Source organism: Pogona vitticeps, chromosome 4, assembly GCF_051106095.1.
Source record: "Pogona vitticeps strain Pit_001003342236 chromosome 4, PviZW2.1, whole genome shotgun sequence".
Classification (NCBI taxonomy): Eukaryota; Metazoa; Chordata; class Lepidosauria; order Squamata; family Agamidae; genus Pogona; species Pogona vitticeps.
In genome coordinates this window covers 163275611-163296472 of record NC_135786.1, presented here as the reverse complement: position 1 = coordinate 163296472, position 20862 = coordinate 163275611, and the positions used below count along the sequence as shown (strand labels likewise).

At 40.3% G+C, this 20862-nt stretch overlaps 1 long non-coding RNA gene across 1 annotated transcript; it reads right to left on the bottom strand.

Moving 5' to 3' along the window:
- Positions 1 to 888: 888 nt before the first annotated feature.
- LOC144589225 (uncharacterized) lies at positions 889 to 3336 on the bottom strand. Its single transcript, XR_013545211.1, has 2 exons — positions 3220 to 3336; positions 889 to 997 (listed from the first exon to the last, which is right to left on the bottom strand). It is a non-coding gene; the product is annotated as an uncharacterized LOC144589225 (long non-coding RNA).
- Positions 3337 to 20862: the final 17526 nt, after the last annotated feature.

Genomic DNA, 20862 nt, shown 5'->3' with positions numbered 1-20862 from the left:
CCTCTTCGATAGTTCCAGAAATTCTGCTTGTAGGTGAACTCAGAATTTGGAAGGGACTTTTCCTTGAACTACAATTTCAGAGCACCTTCTGTGGATATTTCTATGAACTTGTCTTCCTCTGCTGCTGTCAGCCCCTCTAGTTCATACACATTAACTGAAAAGTTTTTGCTTGCATCAGGAACAGAAAAATAGAAACTATGCTGCAAATCTTCCAAATGTACCTGAGATAGTTAATGAGTGGTTTTATTGTTACCACCCTCCAATAAGGCTCCATGTCTCAGTGGGAATTTGAACCCAGGTCTGCTGAGTCCCACTGGCTCCCTGATTGGATTTAGCATCCATTCATGGTGCTAAATGGTGCCATCTGAAAAGTTATCCTCCAGAACAATATATCAGATGATTTTGGGGGGAAGGGGGTTGGTGTTCTCTCTCATTACTCTCCAGATTTTACATCCATCTGTCATGGTCAAAAATAGGACACTCAAACAAAGTCCTAAAAGGACTATAAAACTTTATAACAGTGCTTGGTATTTTGACTCTGTGAGTGGTCATAGTTACATCACAGCAGAGAGGCAGGGAGGCCAAGAATCTCCCATTTCCCCCTCTCCCCCCCCCCCAAGCTGGCTTTGCCTTCTAGCCTTCCCGAACACAGTCCACCCCCAAGACCAGGGGATAATCGGGCCGTCGTTCCAAATATTTCATGTGTATGGGGATAATTTTATATTTTACTCCAATCCTTTTTTTCAAGAAAGCAAAACAGGTCTTAATGCTCTCTCTATTTTTGCATATTCTTTTCTCCTCCCTATCCCCAATGGGAAATGATGATTGTCTCTCTTTGTATTGGCCCCCCTGAATTCTTTTCTCCCGCTTTATCTTTGGTATTGCTTGGGCTGTGGCAGGAAGTTCAGGGGAAAACCGGGACAAAAGAAGCCACTGAGCAGCTAAATTCCCAGCTCTGGATTGGCACATCCGTGTGTCTCTGTGCTTCTGTCTGTTTCTGGAAAGGAAGGGAAGAAGAAAACAAATTGAGGAGGGGCACTGCAGAAAAAATGTGGCCACATACCCTCCCTCACCTCCCCTGCTCCTTTCTAATATTCTCTCCCCCCCCCCAATCCTCTAAAGCAATGAGGGAAATGGATGAGAAGGGACTGCAGCAGCCTCACTAGAAGGAAGAGAGAGCGAGAGAGTCCTGGAGGGGTTGCTCAGCCAGGAAGCTGAGCTGAAAGCAAAATAAAAATAAAAAATTAAAAAATTAAAAAGTCTATGCAGAAGCCGAGCAAAGGAGATTTGTAAGGGACCAACCAGCATCTTGCCTTGCCTGAGTAGCTGTTCTCCCCCCCCCCCCCGCAGGCCCAGGCCCATCTTTTTGTGAGTCAGAGGGAGGCTGGCTTGGAGGCTGGCCAGCAGAGCCATGTGGGGGCCATTTGGGTGGTCTGATGCTCTCCCATCCCCTCCAGCCCTGATTCCTTGCAGCCCCCCTCCCCCCGCAAAACATTACATTTCTTCAAGCCTTCACAGACTTCCTGGGCCACAGGTTATGAACTCATATTCTAAAGTCCTGTCAGATGTAGAAAACCAGAGCAACACCATTTGCAACAGATGGCTATTCAGACTTCATTTAGGAACAAACAGACAATCCTATCTGATTCTGAAGCAACCACTCTCCCACCCATCTCCTATCTCTTTCTCAACCACTACTTTTTATTCCAACTCCTAAACACACAACCACAGTTGCTGATCTTCCTCAGCCATCTACCCTCTTTGGGCACATCCCGACTGAATGACAGTAGGAGACCAAGTGAATTAAAAACCTACTTATTGTTCTGATTTGGCCAAACACTTTCCTAGATTAGGACAAAATTGGTGGCAGTGAATCAGATTACTTATTGTTTTGTTTTCTTATTTTTGACTCAAGAATATGCAATGTATTTTTCTGGCTTCCTCCCTAGTCACAATCAGATTGACAGCCTATAATAGTTGCTTTGAATTTCTTCTGTTCTCTCTGGGGAGCTCTGAGACGGGCGGTCTGTAGAGAAAATCTGTACATATTGTGGTTGTTCTTATGCTTAAATTCCTTATGAGGCCACTTAAGAACTAAGCGGAGAGCTTGGGCATAACAAAGTTTCATGAAGGGGAGTAGGTAGGTCACTTTAAAAAAATAAAATCTTAGAGGGGTTTTGATGCCTCAGAATATTTTGTTATGCAACTGGGCCAGTTACATCACAGTTGTAAAAGAACACCTCTGGGTACAAAACACCCAAGAACTCAATGATAGAAGTCAGTTTATAAAATATTTAAAATGTAAACATTAAGACAGTTTAAAATGTAATAAATATAAATATTGGGGGGGAATCATATTAAAACTATTGCATAAAAAGAGTTTAGAACAATTTAAAAGCACATTTTTAAAAAAGGTATAATATCCCTCATTTTAAAAACCCTTCCTTGACAGCCAGTTAGTTATTAAAATCCACCTGAACAGAAAGGTCTTTGCCAGCTGGCAGAAGTGTGGGGGGGGCAGGCTGGTCTTCAGTGGAAGTGATTTCACAGCCTGCTACTAAGGACATCCTAGTATCTTAGATATTTACAACTTCTGCTGGTGAGGGCAAGCCAGCTCAGAGAAAGGCCTTCTCTGAATATCTTTGATGTCAAGGAAGGCTGATGAGGAGAGATGCTGCCCTTTAGGTTCTGCAAAAATATTAGTCCAAAGATGAAAATGAAGCACATCTTGGAAAAGGATTGCCCATTCCTGTTCTAAAGCGTATGTCAGTGAACAAATACTTTCTTGCTCGACCCCTCCAACAGCTTGGCACATTTAGTATCTTTGCCCTTTCAACTCACCATTTTTCAAAAGTCGGACTTTGCAGGAAAAAAAGTAAAAAGCCAAGCCCTACTAATAGCCACACAATATTTTAAACACTGGAGGAGTGAAACAAGTTTCCAAAGTAAAGCAATGTCCTTGGAGCCAAACTGCTTTTCTGCTGAGATTTCAGTAGAATGAGACCTTCTGAAATCAAAACGAATTATGTTCGTTCTTGCTAGAAGTTCCAAAACAGTCACCACTTTAAGATATTTGTTTGAAGAATACAGCTTCTTTACTGCCAGTTAATATAGAGAGATCATTGTAAATCTACTAAGGCTCTGGAAAAAAACCAAGCAAGTGTATGAGATTCTAAAAAGTATGAGGATAAGAACGATGTGGTAAATTTCAACACTTACTAGAATTGAGGCAAACTTTCAAGAAACTCTGGAGAGTTGTATTCAACAGGATGAGCTTACCAAGAAAACAGTCATTTCTGGCTAGGCCTCCAGCGCTAGCAACAGCTGTGATTTTGGCTGGTAAACATTTTTTTTCCTCCTCTGCTTGTCTGTGAGTTTCTAAAACAGATGCAGAACTCATAAAAAATAGGTCACTGAAACATGAAAGGGAATGCCCCAAGCTGAAAAATTGTAGCGTTGGAAGACTGCCATGGTGTAAACCATGCCAAATTGTATATTGCATGTAGACTTACTGTTCCGCAGAGTGTTTATATGATACCATTTCCTACAAACTTTATCAAACGCAGAATGAAATGTGATCATCACATTTGCCCAGTCCTGCCATTATTAGAGCAGGGTTTTCAGCGTAGCCTATTGCATTGAAATGCAGGCTCCCTATAAATCCTATCAGGAATCAAATTGTGGCTTTACTGGGCCCAGATGGAGGAATGCATGTGTTGATCTAAAAACCTATGCAGAAGTAAGCTAGAGCTGTTTTGGGTTCTTAGGAATGCATGCTGTATAATGGGGTATGGCCTCCTCCTAATGAAATAAAGAGGTAGCTAGTCCTGTCTTTTCTAGGCCTGGCTGTCTTTGGGGCCTAAAATAGATGGAGACATTGCATCTTTCTGATACCTGCATGGCCTATCAGGGGCTCCCCTTCCTTCTTTTCTTTTATTGTGTCCGTTGACAGTGTTTGCTTCCCACAATCCTCTGCTGCATCACTATTTCCTGTGCCTACACTGTTTCCCCGAAAACAAGACCTAACCTGAAAATAAGCCCTAGTATGGTTTTTCAGGATGCTCGCAATATAAGCCCTACCCCAAAAATAAGCCCTAGTTAAGTGAAACTCCTCCCTCCACCATTGTGCAGCAACCAGAAGAGAATACATGAAAAAATAAAACTTCCCCTGAAATAAGCCCTAATGTGTTTCTTGGAGCAAAAATGAATATAAGACCCTGTCTTATTTTCAGGGAAACACAGTATGTAGCCCTCACTCCAGCCCCAAGCTAACCACTACCTGGGGGGGGCTTCCTGATTTCTAGGCCACTTGATGCCTACATACAGTGTCTGTTGGTCCCTCCCCTTGTCAAGATTCCTAGTTACTATAAGTTTTCTTGTGCCAATGGGGGCTTTTCAGGGGGGTGCAGTGTGACAAGAGGGCCCAGCAGGTCCCTACAGTGAGAGGTTGTTCAGTGGTTCTCAACATGGGCAATACTGCCCCCAGGGGTCGATTTCATTTTTCAGGGGGTAGTAGAACGAAAAGGGGCAATGTGGGGGCAAAGGAACAGAAGGGGTGGTAGGGGGCACTGGACCGAGCCAAAGGCATCTGTGAAGGCAGCTACAGCCGCAGTGCTGGGAGTGGATGTGGTGCGGCCGCCACCAGACAATCCCGCCCTTTCTGCCTGCCACGTCTCTCCTTTCTCCCTTAGGGAAGCACCAAGTGTGGATTGGGTGGAAGGAAAGGGTCTCTCGGGTCCTGACCCTCGCCCAGTGAAACGCTGCCTCGCACCCAGGTGGGGAGGGAGAGACGAGCCCCATTTGTCCGTCCTTCTTTCCCACCCATTGCAAGGGAAGTGCAGAGAAAATGGGTCAGTTTGGAGCGGTGTGGCATCTCTTTGGGCAGGATCGCAAATGCACAGTGGAAAGTCAGCCGCTCCTCTTTCTCCCTGAACCCTGAGTATCCGTTCAGTGAAGGTGAAAAGGGCAGTATGTGAGTGGCTTGAATATGCCAGTTTGCTTCAAGAAGGGGGTGGCGGCAGCACTCCACATGGTTTGGACTACAGCTCCCACAATCCCCTGCCCTTGGCCTTGCTGGCTGGAGTTTCTGGGATTTGGAGGCCAAAACATCTGAAGAGCCAATGTTTTCCTTCTGCAGTTTTAAGACTTCCCAATCCTTTAATACTGAAGGTATTCCCACCCACTGCAAGAGAAGCGTGGAGAGAAACCGGTCGGTTTGGGGTGGTGCGCCATCTCTTGTTGAGCTGTTCAGCAATTGAGTTGTTTATTGTTCTATTGGGTACTGTACTTGGAAAGTTGTTTTTAAAGGTAATTCGTTATGGATGTTGTTGTAACCCTCCTCCCCCAAAGTAATTTGTGTAAGTAAATGTTGCAAAGAGTGTTAGTTACTCATTACTTTCTGACTACTGTAAAACCCTTAGGACTGTGAAGTGATTGGCATAAAACTTGAAAATTCATCCAAAATCTTCTGAAAAGATAATGTGGAAATGTCACTGTGGCGTCCACCCTCATGCCCCTTGCTTGACCTTCAAGCCTCAGAGCACACGAAGGTAAACAAACCTCACTCTTTTCACTTGCTGCCACCAGATGATCTCTAAATCACCATTACTTCAGAAAGATTCAGGTCCACACTTCAAGTTCTTTTAAATAAAACTTTGGTTTATTGATTACAGAGATTCATAAATATCTTCAGTAGCTAATCACCTCAAATTTCCCAAACTACACATTCTATTACACACCCTGACTCTACTCTCACTTAATCTCACACTCTGACTTGAATTGACTTAATCTCCCTTAATCTCACACTCTGATTGAAATATTGACTCAGGCTCCGCCTCTTATAGCATCTGTTTCGGCTTCACCTCTCTGCAACATTAATATTCATAAACCATTATATTACATAACATAGACTATAGATCAAATAAATAGAGAATGCTACAGTTACATTAAACAAATTCCATGTGTAGAAGGTTAGGGCTAGGGTCAACATACTTTTGCATTATTCTAACAATGCTCTTTGAATTAAAAAAAGAGAACAATTTTAAACTGCTACAAGGCAATATACAACCCTAATTTGCTTCTCTCTTTCCTTAATACAAAGTCTACTCTCTACAGAATTTCTAACTTTGCTCTGCCTTTTAAAAAAAATTATTTTGAGACCCAAGTGGGTTGCTATCTTAAATTTAGAGTTCAGACAGCAGCAAAATCCATATTCCTTTCCTTTCAAACAAATACTCTATTATTCTAAGATTCTCCAATTCTTAAGATTCTGTTAGGACTTGTAGGGGAAGTGACAAAACCAATTGCTGGCACGCCTCTGACATATTATTGGTCAGTTTGAAGACTAAGTCTTTTGGTGAAACTAGAATGGGTCACTAATACATAGTCCTGGCTATGTTTTCATCAGGATGTGGCCAGAAGCCATGGAGACATGCTGCTTTTGATTGCCACCCTTTAGGCACCCTTAAGTGTCAGAGGTAGTTTGTGGAAGATAAAGTGAAGCTTCCCTCTCCTCAGCACCCTGTTTTCTTTTTCTTTGTGTCTTTTTAACCCTTTTTACAGTGTGCATATATATTTTCCTTGAATCTTAATTTAGTTTCAGAGTTTTCATCTTGAAATGTTTAGTTCCTGCATTGCAGTTTGTTTTTATGCCCTTTTTATATTTCTTTTTGCGTCACTTGTAACTAAATCATTAAACGTTTTTTCAGGCATTTCATTTTCTTGCAATTGCATTTTGTTTTCAGAGGTCATTGGATTTAAGTGTCTTAAATAAATAAATAAATAAATAAATAAATAAATAAGTAAATAAGTAAATAAGTAAATAAGTAAATAAGTAAATAAGTAAATAAGAAGTAAATAAGTAAATAAATGAGATATCATCACCACGGGGAGGGGGGGGCGATGATAACTTCCTCAACGGCTCAAAGGGTATTTCTTTCAAAAAGGTTAAGAACCACTGGTTTAGATCAACTTTAGCAATGGAGTTAAAAGCCCTTTTATGACCACTAGTTTGCTTTTTTTTTTTAAGAGTAAAGTTTGGAGGTATGGGGTTTTGAGCTCCTAAAATATGGTAAAGTTATCATCAGAGCATCCCCCCCCCCCCGGAGAAGGGACTCTCAAAGCAAAATTGGGAGTTGGAGGGGCTGGGGATCCCAGGCGTGTGGGGGGGCAGCACAGATGTCCGTAGGAGGCTATATGTAGCCCATGAGCTGAATGTTGCCCAGTCCACTATATTAAGTCACAACGCTTGTCCATTGGGCTCGTTACTGCCTACACAGATTAACAGTGGCTCTGTAGGAGTCAGGTGGGACTTTTCTCCAATGTCACCTGGAGGTTCCATGCATGAATGTGAAGAAATTTGCCTTCTTGGAGCTCAAGACAAGTTGTCTTCACACATCAAAACACCTTGTTGAGAATTCTCCAAGTACCACAAAACTTTCCCGCTCAAGCATGAGAGCAAGACAGTAAGTGCTTTTCTACCTTGCTTTGTGCAATTTGGAAAAAAATACCCACCTTCAGTGACTTTCCCTTTTCTGACAGTACTCGAAGTAAGGATGAAAGGACAGGTTGATTGCTCACCAAGATGTAAACAACCCCATCTAATCTTCTGCTTTTTAAACAGTTGATGCAGCAACAAGGCAGTAGTTATCAATGTGTTCGGTTTGGCATAATCAGTTAGTCTCACAAATGTGTACATTCTCTCTCAGACCATTAAAAAAACCTTTGTTCTGTCATTGCAAGGAAAAATGTTTTGTGCCTTCTAGTTGAGCACTTAAGGACAAACTAAGCCACATTTTATATCTCTACTCCAAGGACTGGATTTTGGTTTTTCTGCATGCAGTGTTAAGTGCTTTGCCATTGAGTTATGGTCTGTGGATATCTCATTTATCCACAGACAGGAGTCTTACCCGCTGTTGTTACCTCAGTTGTTAGTTCCTTAGAAATGGAGCCTATTTTTAAAACTAATGTTATCAAAAAAATGAATTAGTATACTTAAAGTGTTGTAATTATTACCATTGTCCCCAGAAGAGTGGGGCCATTTGCAGCATGTGGAAATGTGCTGCTTCCAATTCATAGAAAGAAGTAACCACAGCATTGGAATTCTGGACAGTTAAAACTTATTTTAACAGACTTATATGTTCTTAATTAAGTTACTGAGATGACCTCTTTCCCATCCACAGTGGGTTTGGCACAAACTTTGGAAAGTTGTTGTCCCCATTTCTTGTTCAATCAAAATCACATGCAAGCGTCCAAATGTACAAGTGCTCCTCCAGTGATTCACTCTTCTGTTTGCAGCCACCAAAAATGTAATGTGACACACTTAACATCTGAGATGACATATGTTTGGTTTCACACAAACACATTTCATGTAAGGAATGAAAAAAACTCCTATAAATACTTTTTGCTACCACCCCTTGTGTTGAAAAGGAAAACAACTGTGCAAGCTTATAATATCTCAAAACAAAAAAAGCTCCACTGAAAGAGTGGGGGTTCCTCCTAAGTAAATGTGTATAGGACTGCAGTGCAGCCTAGATCACGAATGATATGTAGATCTACCAGTTGACGTAAAATGCAGAAAAACAGATCTTGAACTCAGTTTCATTGCTAGATAAGGGGACTTGCCCTTCTTCCACATTATACATCAGGTTTTGTGTCTATTGAAAAATGCTGAATAGATAGCATACCTTTCCAGACATTATGAATTAGCAGACATGTATCTGCAGCCAAAATGTTTTTCAGTTTCTAAAGCTCCATGGTTACTGGAAGTGTGCTTACCTTGCACCTTGCTGGCTGCTCTCTGGAAAATGAAAGACTGAAGCAGCAACTGTGATCCAGAAGAAAAGGAGAAGTGATGACCTGCACTTTGGGAGAAAAAAAACACAGCTTATTCATCATTTAAGTGGGTATTTGTTATCTCATCCCGCTTCCCTTATCTCCTCTGACACCAGTCGCCTTAGAGAACGATGTTGCACATCAAAGTCTTCTAATAAAATAGGTTTATTTGTTAACAATTCTTCAGATTCATTTATGTCCACACTTTCCATCTCTGGTTTCAACAAGTCATAACTTTTAACCTTCTCAAAACGCATCTATTCCCCTTTTAATTAAAGGGGGTGAAGAACTCAAAACTCCTGGACTCTACTTGGGAGTATTGCCTGATCCTTCAGGTGCATGGTCAGTTAATATCATTAATGAGGATGGAAAATCCAGCCCACCTCTGGCTCCCAAACCGTTTTGCTCGGGTTCTGCCTCAATCTTGGTCAGAAGGGACTGGCCCCACGGGATCTCCCAGGGTTCTTCATACATCTCTGTTGTTCGCGTTTCTGAGCTTCTCTTTGCTGCCATGCTTTATACTCTTTGCGCTTCTTTCTTTCCTCCATCTCTTCCCAATAAGGTGGCTTTCTATATACTTGTCTTTTCCATTACCTTTCTGCATATTCCCTTGGAACTTTGAATTCTACCCATTCTCCTGTCCAGGAGTCTTCTTGTATTATTTTGAGCAAATCCTCCTTCTTTTCTACTCTCTCCTACTGCACCCAACAAACTTCCTCTTCCTCTACCTTCTCTCCTTCTTTTATATCCTAGCCCTTTCCCGCCAAAATGGTGCCCTCTGGTGTTTGTGATCCTAAACCCAACTCCTGTAACTCTCCCACGATGTTTGTCAATTCTTTCTCAGTCTTTCCTTTGGGAGAGATGGACAGTACACTCTGCCTTTGGAGGTACTCCCAGCCTCACAGTATTCAAATAATTGAAGCCTTATTCAACATGAATTGCATTTCAGCCTCATCATGGGCCAACCCTTTTTTTCTTTTACATAGGATTTGCCCCATAATTAGGCAAAGTCCAGTGGTTCTTTCTGGTAGCAGATTTTAAGTGTCACATAAAGATCAGTAATATCCACCATTTCCTTGATTAAAACTTTACTGTATTAGTGATGTCACCTGCCTTTACTAAAGTCCACTTTCGCTTAGGAGAGTGAGCAGCATCATTTGCCATTACACACAAGGCAGAAAAATACATGAGGTCAGCTCTGACTTTTTAAAACCAAAATTGCAGGACTATATAATATGTGCAAGAAACAAGAGCTGTCTAGAATGTTCCCCCAACACATAGCTTTTGGGGCTAGTTGCATATGCCTTGCTCACCCACATCCTTGTTCTAAGTGATTTATGGCACCTTAAAAAGTCTTCTGCTCAGCTGCATTCACAGCATTTATCTCATAACAGTAAAATGCTAATGTGAACCATTTTTGCAACTAACTCTAATTACAGCTGCTAGGAAAAGTCAGCTTTGAGGAGATGGTTCCTCACTCTCCATTTATCCTGCAAAGTATACACCAGCCCTACTATATCCCAAGAAGGAAGAATTTGACCATTTTTAAAAGGCATTAGGTATGTCATTCTCCAGTGACTTAGGGGAAATGTGCTCAGGTCATCATTGCAAGTTTCAAAGTGCTGAAACTGCAAGTTAACATTCCTGTAGTGCCACTGCATGTGTACTCTCCAACAAAGTCAACCTGGTTATTTTCTCCTAAACACACATAGCAGGTGGTTCTGGCTCCCTCCCCCCCCCCCCCCCCGCATGTATGACAGAGCTTGATTTGGAAAGATTCCTTTTCCTCTCTTCTCACCAAACTTTAAAATGCAGTTATGAGATGCACAGTGGAGCTCCTACTGGCCTGAGTTAAAAACTGCAATTCTCTGATAAAATATTACTGAGCCACATTTAAAAAGAAGTCCATCAAAAGAAAACATTCATGAAAAGTATTGGCAAAACAATTTGTAGAATGTGTACTTGGAACATTAACCTTCAAAAGAGAGAATATTGTTGACATTTTGTCTTTCTACTTCAGTCTTACTATAGCAAAAGAGCTCCATCTGCTGACAGAGGGCAGACAGCTCCTTCAGTTACATCTTCTCTCCCCCTTTATTAGTTCAGGTGGGATGGTTAAAGAGTCCCTATAGGGACAGACACTTGTGTGCATGTATGTGATTTTATCTCAGCTAAGCACTGCTTACCCCGAGGCAGCTTGATTGGAGGACGACATAAAATGATTTAAGAAGTCAGCGAGCTTGCAGTATATTGACGCAATAGAATTTGCATTTCAAATAGGCTCGTATTTTCCTGCTAGAATTGTCGCCTTCTCACTATAAAAGTATTATTTCAATTGCCAGAGCTGTTTATCTTATGGCAAGCTGCTTATCACTAAAAACTAGGTAACATTAAGTCAAAAGACTGTACTGTACAATCTTGCATCAGGGCACAAATAATGGCCATCTTTAAAAAATGAAACTTCACTAACAAAATGAAGTATAGTCTAGGGATTCAATGTAAGGACGTTTATGGGAAATAACACATAAGATCACATAAGATAATTTAACCTGGTGGAGGTTAAATTAATTGCAGTAAAGCAGGAGAGAGTTATTGGTCAGTGGGCTCACATTAGATTTACTAAAAACAGTATCTCTTTCTGCTTAACATTTTATTTCACATAAGGCAAATTAGATGGTAAGAATGTGAAGAGAAAGTGAAAGAAATATCATCCCCAATGTGAACAGATTGAGGAATAGAGTGGTGCCTCGACTTATGAACTTAATTGGTTCAGGAAGATGGTCATAACTCGAACTGGTTGTAAGTCGAAGCACCATTTCTCATAGGAATGCATTGAAATTCAATTAATCCATTCCGGCCGAAGAAGAAAAATCACCACAAAAAAACCCCGCAAACCACTCCAAGGGATTAATCCCTTCCAGCCAAAGGGGAGTGGGGGAGAAAACCAATCAATCATGCATGACTCATTGCAAATGGAATGAAAACAAACCAAAAGCAATCAAGGGTGCAAGACGTAATTCAAAGAAAACAAATCAAAAACCAATCCGTGCAAGACTCATTGCAAATGGAAACAAGACAAAGCAAAAAGCAGTCAAGCAGATCATGCAAGATCGGAAATGGGGGAAAAAACTAAAAAGCAAGGAAACCCCCAAGACCTGTCAGAGCACAGAAACGTAACCCTTCCCAGCTCAAAACCATGCTGCAAAAACACCCAGAACAGTTTTTAAAAACCATAAAAGAGCACCTTACCTTAATGGACAAATCCAAGCCTCCCTGCAAACACACACATGCTCAGATTGCACACTCTCTAACTGTCGGGGTTAAAGAGCTACAAAGAAGCAGCCTCTTTCGCCACCTACAGTTAGCCACCTTTTTTCCCTGCCTTTTTCTGTTCATAAGTAGAAGCTCTGGTCACAAGTAGAAGCAAAATTTTGCGACCGGGTAGTGGTGGTGGTGCAGGTTACCTCTTCTCAATTGGTTTCCCAACAATCTGTAAAGTTATGTTCACAATTAGAGCCACCATGTGAATTTTTTACTGATGAACTAAGAACCTCACTAAATGAGTCACCAACTCCACATCCGGAAACAATGCACTGTTCTAAAAAGAAGTGACAGTCTGCTTATTCTAATGCAAACAGATCTTGCCTCAAAATGCAGTTGGCAGATCAGCTAATGTTTCAGGCACACAGCTATGAAACATTTCCAAGCCTGAAGGTATAAAATAAAAGGAGGAAATACATGTTTGCCATAATGTGTGATCTGTGACCTACCAGAGTCTCTGAGTTGCATTAATGTTGATTTCCAAGGCTTGCAATGGGTATTCCATTTGAAAGGTAGCATTCCATGTCAGGTCAAAGAAATCAGTCTAACTATGCTTCTAGTCTGGTGTGTGAGATGAAGGTCAGGTAGGATACCTAACATAAACAAAGTGAAATTAGCTTGTGGTTGTTGTGGGTTTTTTGGGCTCTTTGGCCATGTTCTAAAGGTTGTTCTTCCTAATGTTTCGCCAGTCTCTGTGGCCGGCATCTTCAGAGGACAGCACCAGAGCACAGAGTGCTCCACAGAGACTGGTGAAATGTTAGGAAGAACAACCTTCAGAACACGGCCAAAGAGCCCGAAAAACCCACAACAACCATTAGATCCCGGCCGTGAAAGCCTTCACGAATACATTGAAATTAGCTTATTTCTTAAATCATACCAACCTATCTAATGTGTCTGTTCCTGGACATAACTATATAGATCACACTTCTAAAGCAAGCGTTTTGAACGATTTACATTAGAGGATAAAACAGATGACAAAGTTGTGCGTTTTTTAAAAAAGAAATTACAACTGTTACCTTGAGTATTTCGCTCTTCACATAACAGTTTATAAAAACCCTAACAGGCATATCTGTGGCCAGACATCATGTTTTTAAAAATTTTTTGGCAGAAACCCATGTCATCTGAAGTGCTAACACAGATATCATAATAAACCACAAGGACTGGCAGCTGCTAGAAAAACTAGCATGTAACTATGGCTGAAGTCCAGTAATAAGTTACAACTAGAGTAGGCCCATTGAATCAATGATACTTACATAAATGTTGGCTCACCAAATCCCCTCTGATTGAACAAGTCTAGTTTAGTTGTAACTTACTACTGGGTTTTAACCGATATATCACTAACACAAAGTCCATTCAGAGTGGATGGGCAGGGGAGACTGCATATGTTCCAGGTCCTTGCAGAACAGTGAGATATCTGTAAAGAATGAATGATGAATTAGGACAGATAGCAATGAGACATACATTGATGAACAGGGTTAACCCTATAATTAGGGTCAGGCAGCATATTCTGAATGTCATGAAAAAAACGCAGATCGTCACTTATCTTTACCATTACTGTAGTTCTTTACTGCCATAGATGGGGAGAGGAGCTTGTGGGATTCTTTGCCCCATGCACCAAAATAATTTGGCTGGCTTTGGGTATGATACCCCTTGTCTTGGGTGGGTACCTGTATTTGTTGTTATGCTTCGAGTAGCAGAAGGGGGGGAAATCATGGAGAGCCAGTTATATGTTAAGCTCTTTCTTTACTTATCCAAGGATCCATATAAACCTAACAAACCAGTTGCTTAACTGAAATGCCATCCAATTCCTTCACATTTTTAATTTTATTTTATTTGTTTTTCATCATTATTAAACATTACTTCAGTTTAAGTCATATTAGTACAGCGCCACCTTTATTACCAGACACTGAGGCCAGAAACAGATTTTGAAGAAAGCCTTTAACTAGAGGAGGAAAATGCTTAAGTAATTAAAACTTCAGCGTGTCATAGCAGACATTTCTGTCACCTCTGGGAGTGTGCAAATGAGTTTCATGACTGGCCTTCAGGACTTAAGCATGGGATTCCTCTGTAGTCTAGTTTTACAAACCTGACAAGACTGCTTCAGCCACTGGCCTGCACTACAAGGTGCTTCCAGCTCTAATTACAGGCTGTTTCTTGCTAGCAGTTAAAGATGGGAATTCTTATTTTGGAGCAACAGAAGTCTCAGTTGATTCTTTTTTCTGGTCATGAAAGTGCTGTCTAAGATCACAGCTCCCTCCTTTCCAAAAACTCCTTCTGTGAATTTCTCTCTCCACCTTTGTCATATAAAAATCAAATTTGTGCACTTGCCATTGTATATGAAAGAAATTTAACATAACACTGAATACTGCCTGGTAGACAGTTATTGTATCTAATTCCAAAGAAAAGCAATTTAGACTTTGAATGGCACCATTTTTTCCTTCTATATAAAGGTGGCCAAGTTTTGAACATGTTAGAAAGGAAAAGAATATGAGAAGCCAAGTTGATTACAACACACTGCAAGGCCATTATCCCCACTTCCTGACTCATTGAATCACATCATGAACTTTGGCCTGTAGAAGCTAAAACAAATTTTGTGATTTCTCCCAAAAAGCAACTGTGTGCATGCATAGATAAAAGAATTTGCAATCTCTTGGTAAGAATGTTTCTCTTTTAAGAGGTCAATCTTTCTCTAATAAAATTAAGCAAACTCATTTTTCAGCAAAGGAGACGATCACGGATGAGACAATGCTACACAAAAGTCCACAGATTTTGACAACTAGCCTAGTAAGCAGCAACTAAGTTAACTTGCAGATTTAGTCCCTGAAAACCAGAAGTTAGCAGAATGCACATTAGAAAGAGATCACATCCCTACTTCCTATTCTAAGACAATAAAGTTAATGTTTACTGGAGAAATCCATGTCCTTTGAAGCAGGACTTGGAATTAAGATAACAGGAATCATATGTCTAATTAATCCAGGTGTAAATGGAGGGAGCCTGCTTGGTCACCTCACAAGAACTAAGGCAAGATCTCTCCTCTATCATCAGGCTCTAGGGCCAAATCTGAGAAGAAAGAGAAGAGCAACCTCAAAAATACAAGTGTCGGGTCACGGAAACGCAGCATAGGTCACAGCAGGTAAGGGCAGTCTGGGAAAGCAAAGTACTGTATATCCTTTTGTTTCTACCTGCTCCTCCATATACAATAACACATGCATTCTTCTGTTTAAGCTGATGTCTGCTCTCCCATACCATTATGATCTAGCTTCTTCTCCACTTCTTAATATTGTGATGACATCTGGCAAAATATAGCAAAATAGTCAAGCATTATTGGCTCTATCTCACTCTGCAGTTACAGTCACTCTTCCTCCTGTTGCTGACAAGTCCTGGGGCTCAGAAATATATCCCTCTATGCATTATTGTAGTAATATTTTCTTGTTATTCCCTTGTTCATCCTTTAGGAGAGTACATGTTTAAAGCATTCTTAAATGTTTGTTCATCTGAATAAAGATGTTGTGTTTGGAATCACTAGCTTTAATTTATGAAAATTTGCCAGCCTTTTTTTAAAAAAATGGCCACAATCCTGTCGCATAGTTACATAGGAGGAAGGGCAATGGTGCAACTCACTGTGCTAAATTGCTATGAATTAACGAGTCCTCACTTGGATTGCTAATTGCACACTCAACCACCTAACTGCCATGCAGTGAGGAATCCGAACATGGGCTTGTTGCTACAGCGGCACCTCGGTTTACGAATTTAATGCATTCTCCGGGACGTTTCCTATTGCAAAAAAATCGTAAACCAAAACACAGTTTCCCATAGGAATGCATTGAAAACCACTTAATCTATTCCGGAGGTCAGAAAAAAAGTTTTTAAAAAAGTCTTTTATCTGTTCAAAACTCTTTATACAGTGCACTTTAAAGGCATAAATACTGTACAGGGACATAATTAATCAAGCAACAACATATCAAACATCAAACTTCAACTTTTAAAACATCACACATCAACTTTTAAAACATGGCATATAGCCAAAAAAATTCATAAACTGAGGCATTATTTTCAATGGATTTTCATTTGTATACCAAAAATTAAATTAACTGAGGCGTTCATAAACCGAGGTACCACTGCAATGGCAACTTGCTTGTTAATTGGCTGCAATTTGCCACTGTGAATTATCCCATTTTCCTTCTGTAAGAAGGATTTTGGCCACGTTTGTGTGTTTTTGAGTCTACCAAGTCCTTTGTTGCTTTGCTGGCAAACAGCGGGTGCCACTTTTTCTGCTGAGTTACACCTGTCATGGATAGGTACTGTAGACAACTAAATCACACGGTTGATGTGGAAAAGGCTTACGCTTGACAAGACCTGCTACCTCATAGCAGACACTAGAAGCCATGGCAAGGGAAAATCACCATCCTTTTCTCAACACAGACAAAATACCTCTGTGATGCAACATGTTTATCACTTGATAAATGAAGCTGGTCATCTTTATTGGGCCAATGTTAAGTACTGGCTCTTTATAATAGATGATAGATTGGTAACAATGGGAAAGAAAGATTAATTATTTGAATAATTAGTGAGTAACCACTGTAGATAAGCAAGTGCACTGCAGAATAATTAGCATTCTATTAAGTGCTGTGTGGAACATTCATTTTAATTACAACTAATTATGGACAAGCAATTTGTTAGTAGCATTAAATGCTAATCCCAGTAACTCGTGATTTATGTAATACCTGGTACTTCAGTTGAGAAGCACAAAGAGAACAGATCAGAGCATCAGGACAACATGGGAGACTGCTGCAGGACAAGAGGCACAAGGGGCTTCTTCCTCAGTCTCCCATGTTGCCCTGCTTCTCCAATCTCCTTTGTCAGAAGACATCTTAGTCTCTAATCAGGTTGAAACATCTCCCTTCTGCCTAGTCAATGAGATCATAGCTTTCTGGTTGTAAAAAGCTGCTCTTCACTAGTTGAAATATTGTAGGCACACGCATCTCTCCAAATCTCCCTTGATCCACCATAAAGCAGAAAGGAAATGAGGAAAAACAAAGGTTCCATTTTGTAGAAATGGAAAACAAAAGAGACTCCTCTCATGTTTAGCAAGTCCAAGCTCAGCAGGTGAGGCCAAGGATCAGGTTGGTTGCTGGAATCAAAAGCATTAGAGTTAAGTGTGAGTCATGTATTACTGTCTTTTATAGTTCATCCAGAGTCTTATGACTGGCACTTTAATAATCACACGCTGGCACTTTAATAATCACACAGATCTAACAGAAGTCCCCAACAATGAAAAATGATGTTCAGATTTAACATCTGCTATCCATTTTGTAAATTCTTTTCTCTTGGTGTCCTCCTTCATAATGTCTGGGTTGTTCTTTCTTTGTTCTATTGGTTAACTCAATGAGAATTTAGGTTTTCTGATCGCTTATGCTCTAGGGAGAGAAATGATTGTGGATTTTCAATTTTATTTATCTCTTTGGCTCTTTGATTATTCACTGGCACACTGCCTTATTGCCTTGCAATTCTGTTTCTAGTTATGTTTGTTTAATGATTTCCCAAGGGGATTTAATAAATGAAGCTACAAATTAACATTTATTACCAGTAGCATCTTACACTAAATATGTTCAGTTTCCCCCCAATTTATGCAAAAAGAAACACAAAGAAATTTGTCAGGCTACAAAAGTCAATGAGAACAAAGGCATATTTAAGCACAGAGAGATATGGATAGTAAATATGTCTTACTCTTTGAGCAATATTTTATTGCTAATGTGCAGATGTTCAGGAAAAGAAATTTAATGCTTGTTTAAACATTAGGTTTGGATTTGGGATAAATAATAATGCTGGCATTGTACCTAGCATGCTTTTTATATTTTATTTCTAATTTTGCTAGTGGTATTTCTATATTTTACCTTATCTACTGTCTCGCTCCCAAGGCTTGTATGAAGCCTCGGCAGGGTGGGAGAAAAATGTCTCTCCACAAGTTAATTATTGAACTAAATTATTTTAGTTCTTCTCCTCTGGGAACTTATGCAACTTGAACTACTCTCAACAGGGCCGGTATCTGTAATCTAATTAATATACCTCTTGGGCTTGAACATGAAACTCAGCCAGGTCTCAATGCAGTCTTGGCATTTAACCTAGTCTATTTCTCATTCATGCACTCCGAGCACTAAATCCTGATGAAAAATGTCTCACTTAAAAACCTGCTTTATTCGTGACACTCATTCTTCAATAAAATATATCCTCTCCGTTTGTTTTCCTCATCTGGTAGAATCAATGCAATTACTGTCACTTTGATTTCATGTTGTTGCCAGAAGTACTTTATCTTAAAGAGAGCCTGTATTTCAGAGGATGGGCACAGTGCAGTGGAACATTATAGCAGAGCTTGAAACAGCCCCTATTTGGATTGCAACTCACTGAATCCTTAGGCACCATGTGGATTGTGGGAGTTGTAGTTCAAAAGTAACTTTTCCAAGCTCTGTGCTGCTGATGCTCATTAGCTCAGGAACTGTATGTGAAGAGCATTATTTGTCTTTAAATCAACAATTTGTCACCTTTAGCATAGCCAACATTACTTCAGGGACATCTCCAGAGCCGTCCTTTAAGAAATGACATTAATAAACCCTGTCAAACTGGTGATACGTAAGCAATACAATGGGGTGGAAAATCTAAGGCTAATAAAAATTCTAAAACTCACAAAAGCAGTAATTTTTACTTGCTACCACTTAAAAAGGTTTTTTTTCCATAACTATGTGGAAATCTGAGGTTGCCTGAAAACTCGCATAATAACCCAAGGCAGTGAACATGACAGAGGACTTTATAGTCATTCAGTTAGGTAATCTGAGACTCCAGCTATAATGGATTTACAGAAGTGCCCTAGTAACATGATAAGTGTACTATTTTACTTCAAAATACTACAAGTCATCCCTGTTGAGTTTGGAGGCTGTTTTGCTGAGTGGGGCTCCAGATCCCTTCCCCTGTAGCCCTTAATTGATGGGATTACTAGTAATCTAAAGATGCAAATAGACTCAGAGGGTTTAACTCTGACAACATAGCAGTGATATAGTGAAACAGAAAAGCAATTGAATTGAAATCAGACAACAGCTTAATGGAAACGGAAAGACAGGTTTTCAAAATACAGCTTTTGCCCCACCCCCACCCCGACTGGAATGAAAGAGACAAAACTCACGTCTGCTTTGTTGATAATTTTGAAGGAGTACCACTTTCTGGGATCTATGGGGCTATAGTCTTCATTCAAGTATGTATAGCAAACACAATGAACTTTACAAAATTGTGAATGATGTATTTCTTCAAATAACAAAACAGCAACAATAGTAATCAAAGCATAGCCCAGACTGGATGCCTCAAAATACACGACTTTGAGTTCCATGCATCCACACACACACACCCATGTCACAACAGGAATGGCTCATAGGAGAAATGAGGAAGGCAAAAACTCTTTGAAGCAAAATGGGTGACAAACAAAGTCCCAGATATCATTATCACCCAAGGCAGGAAATCCACAGCATAAAGAGGTACAGTATCTAAAGCCCTAAAATAAAATACAAGTTCAGGCACAAATGTGTAATATCCTTACATGGATGAACTTTTCCAGTGCCCCCTCTCCACAAAGTGTTGTGCTTCTTTTACATAAACCAATGTGACAAGGGCCTATATAATCCTACAAGGAAATAGAAGCTCCAGCTCTCTCTCTCTCCTTCTAAAGTGAAATTTTGATTCTTAGACCCTTCCTAAGATTTCCCCACCCACTGGGTTGAACTACATGATCCACAGGAGTTACACAGGCAGACAGCCAACTACAGTACTATTTTCCCCAAAGTACATGATCTCCTGGGGAAAAACAAGAATTGTGTCCAGCTACAATAACCCAATCTTCTCCATGCTAAACATGTGACAGCTCTCTATCTTTTCCTCTTAGGGTTTGATTTCCTGATCTTTGGTTACCCAACTTGCCCTCCCAAAAAGTAACAATGTTGGACTTTTTAGTTAACTGAGTATTGTTTTCACACCTTGCTCAGAGCAGTGTAGGAGTCTTGTTTCCTCATTAGCTGAGTGTAATGTGCCCCAGAAGTGCCAGCACTTCCTTCAGTGACTGAATCATGCAGCATCTGGCTACTCCTAGGAAATGATGGCAGCTAGTAATACTTCCCCAGGTGTGTCAGTCTTGACTAACGAGGAAACAAGCAACAGGTCCCCACACTGCTCTACCCTTGTTTCAATGTTAAAAATGATTTTTTTAAATAAAAAACTTCCAATTGTTTCAGGTATGTTTAAAATAAGAGGAAACCATCCCCTGTGACCCCCTTTATAGTAAAAAGCTTCTGGGTTGTTGTTTTTTTGGTACAATTCAGCATGCTCCTAATTAACCTGTTGTACAGTCTGTGTGGATGGTTATTTCACACTCAAATAGAAGAAGTGACAACCCTGTTATATAATAAGTGGGTTGTGATGCTGAAAGAGAGGACACTCCTCTATTTTCCTTTTCTTGTTTTTAAAAAATATTTCCCTAACTGATAACAGCACAATTCTAATACCATGCTAGGTTGATGTATTGCTCTTTCAATATGCTACTTACTTTATTTAACAACAGTGATAAAAAGGAAAGTCACTGCAGCCCACTAAATGACAACAGAGAGAAAAGGCAGGGCATGAGGCTATGTCAACTCTCTGGGCTCTGCCTGCACAAGGCAGAGCCCCAGATGA